This window comes from Zonotrichia albicollis, chromosome 9, assembly GCF_047830755.1.
Source record: "Zonotrichia albicollis isolate bZonAlb1 chromosome 9, bZonAlb1.hap1, whole genome shotgun sequence".
NCBI lineage: Eukaryota > Metazoa > Chordata > Aves > Passeriformes > Passerellidae > Zonotrichia > Zonotrichia albicollis.
Window position 1 is genome coordinate 27395740 of NC_133827.1, and position 13409 is coordinate 27409148.

At 41.6% G+C, this 13409-nt stretch overlaps 2 protein-coding genes across 11 annotated transcripts in view; one reads left to right on the plus strand and one right to left on the minus strand.

The window, feature by feature from the left end:
* The window catches only part of TRIP12 (thyroid hormone receptor interactor 12), a 77331-nt gene extending 67634 nt beyond the window's left edge, over positions 1 to 9697 (minus strand). For 5 of the 8 annotated variants that reach the window (XM_074547103.1, XM_074547102.1, XM_074547101.1 and 2 more), the window contains exon 1: positions 9207 to 9359. The gene's annotated coding sequence lies outside the window, so the exon portion shown is untranslated. Of the gene's footprint in view, positions 1 to 487; positions 512 to 8968; positions 8992 to 9206; positions 9360 to 9553 lie in introns of those variants that run through there. The other 3 variants (XM_074547096.1, XM_074547097.1, XM_074547098.1) reach the window with 3 other exon arrangements.
* The window catches only part of LOC102063136 (uncharacterized), a 61881-nt gene continuing 58155 nt past the window's right edge, over positions 9684 to 13409 (plus strand). For all 3 annotated transcript variants that reach the window (XR_012581627.1, XR_012581626.1, XR_012581628.1), the window contains exon 1: positions 9684 to 10150. The gene's annotated coding sequence lies outside the window, so the exon portion shown is untranslated. The remainder of the gene's footprint in view (positions 10151 to 13409) is intronic.

Genomic DNA, 13409 nt, shown 5'->3' on the forward strand with positions numbered 1-13409 from the left:
ATACTTTCAGTAAGTGCCAATACTAAAACATCAACAGAAGAAAATGAAGAGAGGAATAGTATTGACACAGTTAGCAGGCAAACAGTTAAGAGAAACTTTCAGACTGGAAACTAGATGATCCTAAATTTTGAGACATGACATGCTGAAAGAATATCCCAGGAGGACTAAAGAATTAAAAAGGCAAGTATGACATTGTCCTTACAGACAACTAAGAAGTTCTGTTGTCCTACTATGCCCACCAGAGAGGAGATGCTCATGCTGCTCAGGTACAAAAATCTCTTTCAAGGCTCAGTTGCCACAAAAAGCTGGTCCCCCCTTTGGGCCTTTTGGCTAACGAAGTAACTAAAACACCATTCTTGCTATACTAACAGACATCCTCTTTCTCAGAACGTGTAAGAAGTTAGAGAAGACACTGCAAAGAAGCCAACACCTCTATTATCTACAATTTGAGAAGCTTTTCCTGTCTTTCTTGTCCCATGGTACCTACCACTGAAGCTCTGTTATGACTGAAGAGAGGAAACTTGTCCCCACACCTTCTCCTGGGAAAGAGGAGGGGAGGCAGAAGACAGCCCTCCACAAAGCAAGTTATTGCAGTAAGCAGCAAGTTCTAGGATTTAAAAATAAAAAACCACAAACCATATACCACCCTTTTGGATAGGGTTAGTCTGTGCAGAGGTTGTTTATCCAGCTTGATCCTTCTATTGCTGTGTCACTCTGTGCCCATATGTTCATGTTTGATATCTGCCACATGGAGGGGGGGGGGGGGGGGGGGGGAGGAAACTTGCCGAAGTTAATATATTCCAAAAGCCAAACCAGTTATTCCATTTGTGGAAAGAGTTCCGTGTAGAACCAGCAGACAAAAAACATAGGAAGACAGTGCTGAGAAATTTTGTAACTGAGTTGCTAACATTCAACTCAAATGATGTTTCAGAGTGAGTTACACAACAGAGAAAGTCAAAATACTAACTGAATTCTGCTGTTAGCTCAATTAGCACTATCACTGTTATCTGGTTTTGATTTGCCATCTTACTGAGCTGACTTTCCAAGAAGCCTGACATCATCTTGGTGAAGGAAAACAGTATTGCAAATCTGTGAGTATAAGGAAGAAACCATTTCTTAGCTGAAGGGGAACAGCTTTTAAATTAAAACACACTACACAATTTGGTAATGCAGAGCAATCTACATGGCTTACTTGTGATAGAGGTTTTTAAGATACTCCAACACCACTAAAATAGGTTAAAAATTATTTCAATTAAAATTAATTTATTAAAATAATAGTACAGAGGAGTCCTAACAGGGTTTCAGGTAATTGCAAGGTAGATGTGAAACCAACAAACAGATGCCACAAACAGAAGCAACACTAGTTTAGCACAGGCAGACTGCTGATAACAGGTTGAGGGAGTGTTCCTGATAACACTACAGGTACTACCAGCAAGAATCGCAGTTTGCATTCAAGTGTGAGATCTCAATCTGATATAAACCCAAGATTTCATCTGAATAAAATAACGAATGAAAAAGTTTTGAAAAACAGATGATACAATTTTTGTCCATTACTTGTTACTTAATAGGAATCTACTTTATTTAAACTACAAGAAGAGTTTTAACAGCTTTTGGCTAAGTCTGTAATAGAGGAATAGCGGGGAATACACTTTACTCCAGGCAATCTCTGAAGTCATGAAGCATAGCAACAAGTATGGTCACTGCACTGTAGTTTGAAAGTGACAGATTGAGATTACTTGGCCTACCACTGCAGTGGAGTCTCAAAGGCAACTTCACATGTTGTTTAAGTGTAGTCCCAAAAATTAACTCATCACTACTTTCCTATTTACCCCCAGTTTTTAAAGTTCTCAGGTTCTAGCTTAATTGAGTTCTTCTCCATAAAGCACAATAAAATTGGAATTGTCAGTGCTCATTCTGTTCCAACTCTGGTTTGAGTTGGATAATACATCAAGAACCTCTAAACTCTTTAACAAAAAAGTATGATCATAATTCTCAAATGTCAACATTAACCAAAGGCATTAAAGTGGTACCATTCCTTCACATCCTAAATTTCATCTTTCCTCTTCACAGATAATCTGAAGAGAGCTCACTCTCTACCCACTCCACACAGCATTTAAATGTGCAGACTGAGGTGTGCAATGGCATTTCCCTTAACATGCTTCTTCCAATTCTAGTGACAAAGTGCTGGTGAAAGCTCTGAGGGGCTGTCCAGAGTCAGGTATCCAGCAAGGGTATGTTCATTTGCAAGTCTACAAATATGCAGCAGAATTGCGTCAATTTAAGAACTGCCACGGAAGAAATCTGACAAACACATATTTCCTATCTTACCTTTGGCAAAGGAATGTATCTGTTCTTCAGCCAAACTTCTTGTAACTGAGCAAGAGAGTGAAACTAACTTCTTAATCTACAATCTTAAGGTATAACTCAAATTTTAATTTTTATTACCAGCCTTTTATTGTAGACTACTGTCTGCTAAATATAAAAGGCAGAATATTACCAAAGTTAAGATATGGCAACATCCATTATCATCATATGAACTTGAAAAACACTGTAGAATAGACTGCAGCAGATCTTTAAAGTACAAGCTGCAACACTTGAATTTGTGGCTTAAAGTTTGCCAAAGTTATGTAGCTTCCATCCCCTTCATTAAATGAGATTCAGCTGAAATTGTTTTCTCCAGCTGTTTAACTTAAAGATCTCATATGTACCTACCTAGCTATGCAGCTGCTTCACAGGTGCCATTCACTCAGGCTTATTGACACAGCTTATGACTGGTCCTTGTTCCGCTGAGCAATTTCCTACCTTCCCCTCACCCCTGTGCAATGGACCTGAAACAACTGCAAGCTCAAGACAAGTGAAGTTTTAAGGAGAAATTACAGTTTGCAGTCAGTCAGTTGATTATAAATAAAGTGTATTCCCAAAATAAAGAGGAAGAAAACACTCACTCTCTAGGGAAGACAGAGTTCCAAGTTTAAATTCAGCATACAGCCTATTAACATGCCCCTCAGTTACTTTCTTCATTTGTCCTCTTGAAATGCACAGCCACATCTCACCTGTGATCAGAAGATTCAGTTACACTGCACACACCTTCCAGGACAGGACACTCCCTACACTGAATAAGCTAATTACATAAGGGATTTGACATTAGAAGACACAGAACATTATTAACTTGGATAAGATGCCATCCTCTAGCCCTGACATTAACCACATCTTACAATGTTACCTTGTCCAAAAACACTCATCTACCACATATTCCACAAAAGCATATATAATGTAAAGAGAGCTTCTCCTCACTAACTGCAGGAGTTAAAGTAAGCAACTAATCATTATACCAGTATCAAGGACATGTAATTCAAGTCCCTTGATGAGTGGGTGGGATGCAGGTGTGTGTTTTTCCTTTTCTTTAGGGCTGGAGGGAAGGGGGAGGAGGGCAGCCATGGGGGATATTGGAGTCCTCCCTGACTAGCGTTACTATGCATTGTTTCCATCTTTTCTTTTTTGGTGCCTCAACTCATTTATGTTGCTCCTGATCCTACAAAAACTCAATGTTTTCAACTCAGAAGATACTATACAAGAGTGTATTTTTTATTTACATGTTTATTAACCTGTACTTTTACAACTAAGCAGTCTTGGACTAGAGCAGAGGTACAGAACAGACTTCAAATGCATAAAAGCCCAGGTACAGCAAGATCCTTTCTCCTGCCCAGAGGTGCTAAGACAAACTATCACAAGCTCAAAGTAAGACAAGTAAGACAGAGAAGGAGAAAAATGAGGGAGAACAGAACGGCATACATGCTTTCCAAAAGAAAACACAGCTAAATCTACATCTAGTTACCTTGGGGCATGAGTTTGTCACAGACCTATTTTTCCTAATATTTTACTATTAAAAGCTACACCTGAAAATCAAGGTAAAAAATTAGTTACTGCTCTGCATTAACAAAAACTGGTATTAACCATGCTTCAAAAGTCAGCCACAAAACTGACACAGGTGCACACTGTCAGTATTAAGTCTAATGCCCATCTCAGGCAGCCTTCTAAAAGTTTAACACTTTTGTTCCCAAAAAAACACACATACCTCAGAAAACAAAGAACACATTTGTATTATTTTATTTCCAGCTTTACAAAAGTCTAATCTTTGCACTTCTTTACATTCCTTCTTTACATTAAGTTTAGTTATTTAGACTTCATGAAACACAAGTTGTCAGCAACAAGTTCCTCTGAAAGCAGAATAAAAGTGAAATATACTTTGCCTTTCAGATCTTAAAAAAAAGCCATCTTATTTGAAAAGTACCAGGGACCTCAGCTTCCAATTTGAAACACCAAATTGCTCCCTACAACTCAAGGTTCACATTCCAGAAGATGACTCAGACCCTTTCATACCTTTCATGAAGGTCAGATCTTTGCATTTCAGCATGTGCACTTTCTTGTGGACACTGTCAAGGCAAATCATATAGAAAACACTCAAGAAAATGGGATTTTTTCCCCCTCCAGTCCATAAGCCAGAATAATATTACTACACACTGATAGAATCATTCCAGTTTCTTCTCCAAAAATACCTTTGTATGTTTGTAAGGTTTGGGGTTTTTTCTCCTTTCTTACCACTGAAGAAAACAGACCTCCTTTTAGCAGGCTGTAATCAATGAAAAACTACTCAAGGGTGTAAGAAGTCAAATGTGAGAAGGACCAAGTAACATCCTGAGGCTTCCAAAGAGGCTTTTCTGCAGCAACTGAGGGCAACCATGGCTTGAACATCATTGCTAATATTTCTCATGTATATTGAAGTCCAATATTAAACTATCATGATTAACCTTTCTGATAATACACCTAAGTTTTCCATTTCTCCTACATGAAAACAATATTTCCATTTTTCCTTACAGAGTTGACCATCTACTGCTCCCAGGGCAGTTTGCTGCCATATTTGTACCAAGTACCTTCATGAATGAATTTAGACTGGCAACAGTCAGTACCTTGCAAGACAAGCATCATCACACACAAGGAGAGTAAAGAGATTGGTTCTGTATGCTTGAACCCTGACTGCCAGACAGAACTGAAGGAGAATGTGCACATTTACACATTTACATATTTACAATTGCTCCTCAAGCTGATCTTCATACAAAAGCAACCATTGCTGGTATCTGAAAGCAGGCAGGAAAAGCCAGCTGACTTGGCCCTGTCCTCCACAGACACTGTACATTTGATAGGTAGCTAAAATTTCTCTGTTTGCAGAAGAAAACTTTAAAACATGAATTCAGCAACTGTTTTGTTAAAAAAAGCAATCCTGAGACAAGTGGCTACATACAAGCATTTTTGTCATTATTGCTCACCACTGAGAACTCTGAAAATAGTTGTGCTCCTTGAGAAGCACTTTATTTCATATAAACTGAAAAAAAACTACATGAGCAGGAAAAAAAAGTTAATATGACTTTGCTTTGCAGTTACCAACTTCATGTCCTGAGTTAAAACTGATCTATAGAAACCCCCAGCAAGGAGTTGCTTCATATACTACCATAAATCTGTTGCGATACCATGTAGTAATTAAAATATTAACAGCACATTTAAAATATTACTTTTTCAGAAAACTAAGCATACTCCCCCAAAGCTAATATATTACTACATTAAAAAAAAAATCCACTGTGGTACCACCTTCAGAGTCACTACTGAATGGGGCAGTGATACCTTGATGAAAAGAGTATAACAGAGTCAACCAAGTGCTTTACAGGGAGTGTTACTAATTTGACAGGTGATGAACAGGACACTGATCATCCAACAGGCCAATGGGAGATCCCAGAAACACCCTGGGTTAAGTTTTTGCCAAAGCTCTAGTTCACCATGTTGTACAACTTTAGTATTTGATTATTGATTTTTGTCACAAAAATTTAGTCTCGGTGTGACTAAAGACAGATCCATGACCAAAAGTGTTCTACATGATGCTACCCAAGTGGTTTGTTAGAAAATGTAGCACGGCCTATAACTACAAGATTAACACAGAGCTGTGAGATTCATTTCGCTGCAAATTAGGAACAAACATATAGTTTACTTCCTAACTTTGCTACTTCTGCTTCATCACTTAGAAACAAAAGGAATTTAATCAAGTTATGCTTCTGGACTGGTGCAGGTAAGTAATTGTGTAAAGATCTACATGGAAATTGATCATGTCTCCACTGGTGGCATTAAAGACAAATGCATCTTATTTTTGCTAAGCTGCTGCAGAAGGAATAGTGTTGTTGTCACCTATGGCTTTAGGCCTCAAATTTAGGAATGATTTTATAAGAAAAAGTTTTCATTACAGGATTTTTTCTGTAATATTTACACTCTGGGTTTGAAGACAGTCAAAGTACAATACAAAAAGGAAAACTAAAACTAAAAAAAAAAAAAAAAAAAACAAAAAAAAACACACACACACACAAAAACTTGTGCATAATTCCTGATTAGGAATGACAACTTTGATTATTCATTTACTGGGAAGATGCAGAATATTTCCCCTAATGGTCACTTTGACCTGAAAAACTTTTGCAAGACATCAAAAGACTCCATTTTCATAAGTTCTTACTCAACAGGTTGGCACTCCTACTGAAGTAGATCTGCTATATTAATAAGCAGTAATGTCACACTGTGGATGACCTACAATCTTTCTACTAACAGCTAAGACATGTTTAGGTTTCTACCTATGCAACCATCTGGAGACTGAAGTCTTAAAGGTTGTTAGCTCAAGTTTACTACTAATTTTTCTCAGAAAAACCCTAAGAAGGAAAAAAAAAATTTGATTACCTCTATTTCTAATATAACAATAAGACACACCAAACAATAAAACTTAAAAACACCTTTGCATTTAAGATCAAAAGAACTGAGCTGCTCACAATCAGCTGCATTTTAAAAATACAGAAACTACTACAAGTTAAAAACATGTATATTGCCAAAAACTTTAGGCATAATTTTCAGAATTTATTCCCCAGACCACTGTTTTAAATTTCTTAGTTCAAATACAAAATATTTTGTTAAAATACCAGCTGCAAAAACTGAAATACAAGCATTTTCATAAATACATTTAACTCCTGTTGATATTTATTAAGTAGGCTACCAAAAAATATATAGATATAGTTATTTTCCAGCACCTTCATGTCCATTACATATATTTTTGCATACATAAAATACAACTTGCTTAAAAACTTATAGCTTAACAAAAACCTTAATAAATCTCAGAAACCTCAGAATTCAAATGCCAAAATAATTTTTAAAAAATTAAAATTAAAAAGAAAAAAACAACCCCAAACCAGAACCTCAACTCTGTACAATTAGAATTGTAGTTCTGAGAGCGAAGAGAGAGAACTGAAGAGACTACACCAGAGATAAACAGAAATAATCACAGGAATGCTTGCTAGCTTTTGAAGTCTTATAAAAGTATATCTTACAAAAGTATACAGTGTCAGTTCTCACAAGAAAATATTGAAAAATTTATTTAAGTGCTCAGAATTCCTCTTCTTTCTCATTATGATAGAAGTACTTGATATTTATCAGCTGCTTACTACTCAATTCCTCTTTATGGCAGCCTTTAAAGCAGCAGGAAGCTCAAAATTCGTATTACACAAAACAAAGCAGTGGAAGTTGGTCCGAGTTAAGTTTTGCATTACACTGTTAGAAGCTCTGAATCAGTATTATTTCTGCTGAATGAGGCAGGAAGAAAAAAAAACAACCTGAACTCTTTTTAGAGGAAAAAAAAGAATTTAAAATAAAAATTATTACTGGATTGCTACACATAATAAAAACACTCCCAAAACAAACTACACACTCTCTGAAAGCGTTCCTAAGTTCTATGCCAGACTTACAGAATAAATTTAGGCCAGTACCAAGCACTCATTTCTTCCCCGTGTGTAAATGCGACACAATCAGGCCTCACATGCAGGCCTCTCTCTCCAACACAGGCAGGACCTTTGTTCGATACGTCGATGTTTTTCCCCCAAAGCCCTTGACATAACTTTCCATTCTTTCCCCTATTATTTTCCGGTTCCCCGTCTAGACTTTGGGACTGCCGAGCCGAGCAAACCCCCGCCTGCCGGAGAGCCCGAGCACTCGGAAGGGGGAAGGGGGAACAATAAAAAAGTTGGACACAGGAAGACAGGCCTGCAGGTCTGCCGAGAGCCCCGGCCTGGGTTCCTTCCCTTGCCCGGATTCCCGGGGCAGCAGCCGGGAGCCCCAGCGCCAGCAGCCCCCTGGAACTTGTGCCACGACCCAGCCCCCCGGGAGAAGGGAAGGAGGAAGAGCCAGGCAGGAAAGGCAGAACCCAGCGTTTGATCAGCCTCCAAGTACGACGCATTATGCAAGCAAACGCAAGGACCAGGCAACTTGCTTCTTGACTGAAAACAAGAAAAACATCAGCTCGAAAACATTTAGCTGCGAAAATAATCCCTTTCGTGGGCAGCCAGCTTTGTGACTCCGACCCCACGGGCGCCTCCGTTTTCTGCCCACCTTCTTCCTCCCCCCAAAAAAGCTTGTGAAATATGGACGTCGGCCGATTGTTTAGCATTTTTACCGAGCTGGGCAGGAGGGAAAGAAAAAGAAAATGCTATTTTTTTCCTTTAAGATATTCCCTCGCTTCTTTAGAAGGGAACAAAAAATAAAAGGGGGGTGGGAAAGAAAGGACCACTAAGGAAAAGGGGGCCAAGCGGAGTGGGGGAGGGAAGACAGGGAAGGGCATCGAAATCGGCACGGCAGTGTCAACACTGACACTGCCCTTTTGTATCAGCAGCCACATAGGGCCCGCCGAGGGGCGGCCGCGCTGCCGTCCCCCTCCTCGCCAGGCGGCCCGGGAGAGGCCAGGTGGCCCCCGGCACCCCTGCCCGGGGTGGGGGGGCGAAGGATATCCCTGCAGCGGGCTCAGGGACTGCCTGGCCATTTTGTCAGCTCCGTTTCCACCCCTTCCTTGCACGGCGAGGGCCCCATTCCACTCCTCCGGGCCGCCCCATACACTCACCAGCACGGCGCCGCGTCGTTCCCGGCTCCCATTCGCCCCCCCACCCCCATCCGCAACAATGCTCCGGGATGGCGCCGCTCCCCTCCCCCTGCCCCGGGCCGCCAGGAAGGGCAGCTCGGCTAATGCCAGGATGACACAACAGGCCCGGCCCGGAGTCGCCGAGGGGCCCAGCGAGCGCCCCGCCGCCCCGCGCCCGCCTCCCCGGCGCCCCCCGACCGAGCGGAGGGGCCCCGGGTACCTAGTTTGTCCCGGTGCGGCCTCCGCAGACGCTCCGTGCCTCCCTCCTCCCGGCAGCAGCCGCCTCGCTTCCCTTCAATTATCAGCTGAAGCCGCAGCACCGAGCGACGCCTCGTCCGCCGCCTCCGCCGCCGAACCCCTTCCAGCGGCGCGAGGGGGAGGCCGCGGGACTACTTTCTCCTGGCGCCGGGGCCCCGCCGGGGCCCGCGCGCGCCCCGGGCCGGCGGGCGGCCCCTGCCCCGGCTGCCGCCCCCCGCGCAGCCCCCGCCGCGGCCCGGAGCGCGGCCCGCTCGCTGCGCTCGCCGGAGCCGCTGGCGGCTGTCGGTATCCCTCCGCCGGGGTCGTCACCTCGGGTCCGCGGGAATGTCCCCCCTCGGGGCGGCCAGGGGGCGGCCGGGGCGCGGGTCGCTGGTGGCACCGGCGGCGGGGGTCAGACCCTGCCCGGCACCGCGGGGCCGCCGCGGCTGCTCCTTTAAGAGGGGGCCGGGCTAGCGGTGACCCCGCGCGATGTCCGCCCCTTCCTGGTTGCCATGGAGACCGCCCGCCGGCGTCCCAAAATGGCGGCGGCGGAGCCGCGCGGGGCTGCCGCTCTCTCCGCCGCCCTGGAAGGAAGGAAGGCAGGCAAACCGGCAGCCTGAGGCGGCACCGGCTTTAGCCAGGGCTTGTCCTCCGGAAAGGAGCCCCTCCGTGCCCCTGCAGAACGAGGGGCCCCGTTAACGCCGCCAGGAAGCTACCCGGGAGGCGCCACCAGTAAGTGGGCTGGCCTGGCCTCCTGAGGGCCGGGAAGGCCCGGCTGCGAGAGGGCCGGCTACCGAAAGGGTATTTCCAGACATGGCGAAACTATGTGGGGAGCCTCAGGGGGTGGGAGTTCCTTCTACCTGGGCTTTCCCAGCCTGTGCGATGGGGCCCTGCTTGAGGAACCGGAGGAAAGGAGGACAGAGAAATGTGAGTTGGAAGCCTTGCGAAGTAGTATATGCACATCCATAAGTTTACTCTCACAAATAAATGTGGCACGACATTTAACGCAAATAAACGACAAATCCTTAAGTATTACTTCTAAAGAAAAGTTTAGTTGCACTTTCGGGGTAATCATACTTAATGCAAAGGGGTAAACAATAACATGTCATTCCAAGGACATGAAATTAACATCTGGGAATGGAAAGGCTGTGTATATTTTCCACATTGTACCTGGAGATGTCAGATGTCCTGCCTTCCACCAGTGTAGATAACTGATTTTTCAAACAGGGAAATAAGCAATGATAAATATCTTGGAAGAGTTTTTTGAACCTTTGTTTTAAAATATCCTGCAAAATGTGCAATATGAGTATTTTTCAGAGTAATCTAATAGAATTATCAATGAGAAATGTTGGACAGTAAACAAATGAAATTTAACAAATTTATTATGAGTTTATAAGATTATTAAATAAAAATACAAATATACTATAATCTTTGTTTCATTTTGAGACTTTTTTACTTAGTTTACTTACTTTATATTTGTTAGAGAGAGAAACACAAATACTTGTCTCAAGCTGGACATAATGATTTAGAAAATGTGAAGTTTCAAAAACTTTTCTGAGGAGGTTCTTTAAATGTCTCACCAGAACCAGAAAAAAACCACAATATATTTTTAAACTAGGAGGAAGTTTTCAGTTTGTTTTCATAAAGTAAACCAAAATAGTGAACATATGTTCTTTTAGGGAAGAACTGCTGCACAATAACTGGGAAATATGTGGTTTTGAGTAGCTGAAATTTTGTAGTGGGCCTGTCCCACTGACGCCATAAGAATCCTACCAGTGCTCTCTTTGTCTGTTGAATGTGACTGAGTGTTGTGGGGTCTTTGCTATTCATTTTTGCACTTGGATAATAACAATAAGATGGTTTTTGTTATTATTACTGTCTTCAGGTTTTTGGTTCTCGTATCTATTTCCTGTCCACACTTCAGGTATCTATTCTTGGGTTTGTTTTCAGCTGCCCAAATATATCCTGAAAACGAACCAAAATCAGTTAACATAAACCATGCAAAAAAAGCTTCATAACTGTCAGTGTAAGTAAGTTCAAATTGTTCTGCAAATGTTCATTGTACAAAGCATTACCAGGAAGCTGGTGTCATTGAAAAATAACTGCTTTGGACTGTTTAAAAAATTCAGATTTGATTTTATGGCAATAAGATCATTTGAGAATTGTGCAGTGAATGTATGTATTTGAATATATCACTATATTTTCTGAAGCTAATGCATCTGATTCCAGCAAAACTTTCCAATTCACTCAAATTTTAATTCCTCACTCCTCAAAAAACCTTCATGTAAGAAGTGTCTCCAGTTTTAACTTCTGTACATGTAAAACTCCTGGATGCTAGTTAACCTTTCTCCAGGCTATGGAATCTCCTGCAAAGAGACCTGTGTCAAAAATAGCAGTTGAAGGTATGTGCATCACTGATGTTCCAAGCTGTGTCTCATGTAAAATATATTTAGCCATCCTGGGTTAGCATGGAGGAGGCCTCATTGTTGGCTCACGTTCCCAGTGAGCTCTTTTGCAGTTTCCTAATAAATAACAGTCTTTGCCTGAAAGGCCTCACAGTCTAAGGCTCCAGCCCAGCACAGGGCTACATGAATGCTGAAACCTGCCACTTGGAACAGCCCTGTTCTTGGAAGTGAGTGGTTTCAGCACTGTCTGTTGTTATTTTCTTTAAAAGCAAAAAGGGGAGTTGGTGGCTGCACAGTGGATTTGTATGAAAGCTCCCATAATAACACTGTCCAGTGTTGCCCTTCTTTGAACAGTCTACTTGGGCTTTACATGAGCAGTAAATTCAGCTCCTCCAGGATGAAGTTATCGATTTACTGGGCATATCTTATAATGCTCCAAAGCTTGTGGACCTGTGGTCATGGCCAGGATTTCCAGGTATCAGCTGAATATAAAGTCAAAATGTCACAGAACCAGAAATCCTGTACAAATACAGAAGATCTTAAGAAAGTGTTAGGGCAAGGAACTTAGTTGCAGAAATGAGCATTCACAGAAGGCAATTCACCCAGCTGAGTTGTGTGGAAGGAGAGATCTTCTGAGCCATCAGCGAAAATCATTTTTTTCAAGTAGCTATTTTAAGTCAGCAATCATAATTTTACAAATGCACAGAAACTTTTCCACATATTTCCCCTGTGTGGGCATCTGCCAGTTCCACTGCAGAAATATAAGACTGAAAGGGACAACTTCAGGTCATCCAGTCCCAGTGCCTGCTGTTTCATCCAGCTACATAACAGATCTTCACAGCATAAATGGGATTTGATGTGTTTCAAAGGCAGTGAAGCTTTTCTTCCTCTGCTACTTCACAAAGAACAACTGCTCCAGATCATCACTTCTCTGATGGTTAGAAGTGCAGCTGTATATGTATGTGTGAATATATATGAGATATATTGTATATATTTAATAAATATGCACTCTGGATAGGGCTTGTTTTGTTTTATCAGTCTCCACTTGTGAAACAGACTCTCTGCTTCTTGGTCACTCTCATTTTCTCATTGCACTTATTCCAATTAATAATTTTGTTCTTGATCATAATAGGCCTAATAAGTATCATATGGCAAAGCATTGTTACTTCCCCATGTCTTCTGAAAAAACCTGGGTGATTTAAATTTTAGGTTTGTATTTAACTTTCTCTACCAAAATCACTTTAATGACTCTTGATCATCCTTCGATTAGTTATTATTCCAATGTCTTTCTCCTCTGTCAACTTTCAATTTATAACCTTTTGGTTTATGGCAGAAATTATTTCCAGATTAATGACTTTGCCATTTGTACTTTTCAATTTTTTTTTTGTTTGTTTGTTTCCTTTTTTCCTCTCCAGGACTGCTCTGAGTTGTTATGAAGGAAAAGTTGGTGTACATGTCAGAATAAACGTGATAAATTACAAATCATTCTTGGCCATAAAATGTGTTCTAGGAATCCTACTAGTACTCATGGAAATGGTGAATAGTTTTTGTTTTGTTTGCGTGCACATACTATTACATAGAATGGAATCCTACTAGTACTCATGGAAATGGTGAATAGTTTTTGTTTTGTTTGCGTGCACATACTATTACATAGAATGGGAATCTTTTTGTTCAAGACTGACACGAGGGATAGCAATTTGTTTCACATATACCTTTTACTGTACATGTTTTTCAATCTTGAAATGCCAAATTAATATTTGATATGCTAGTTATAATTTGGC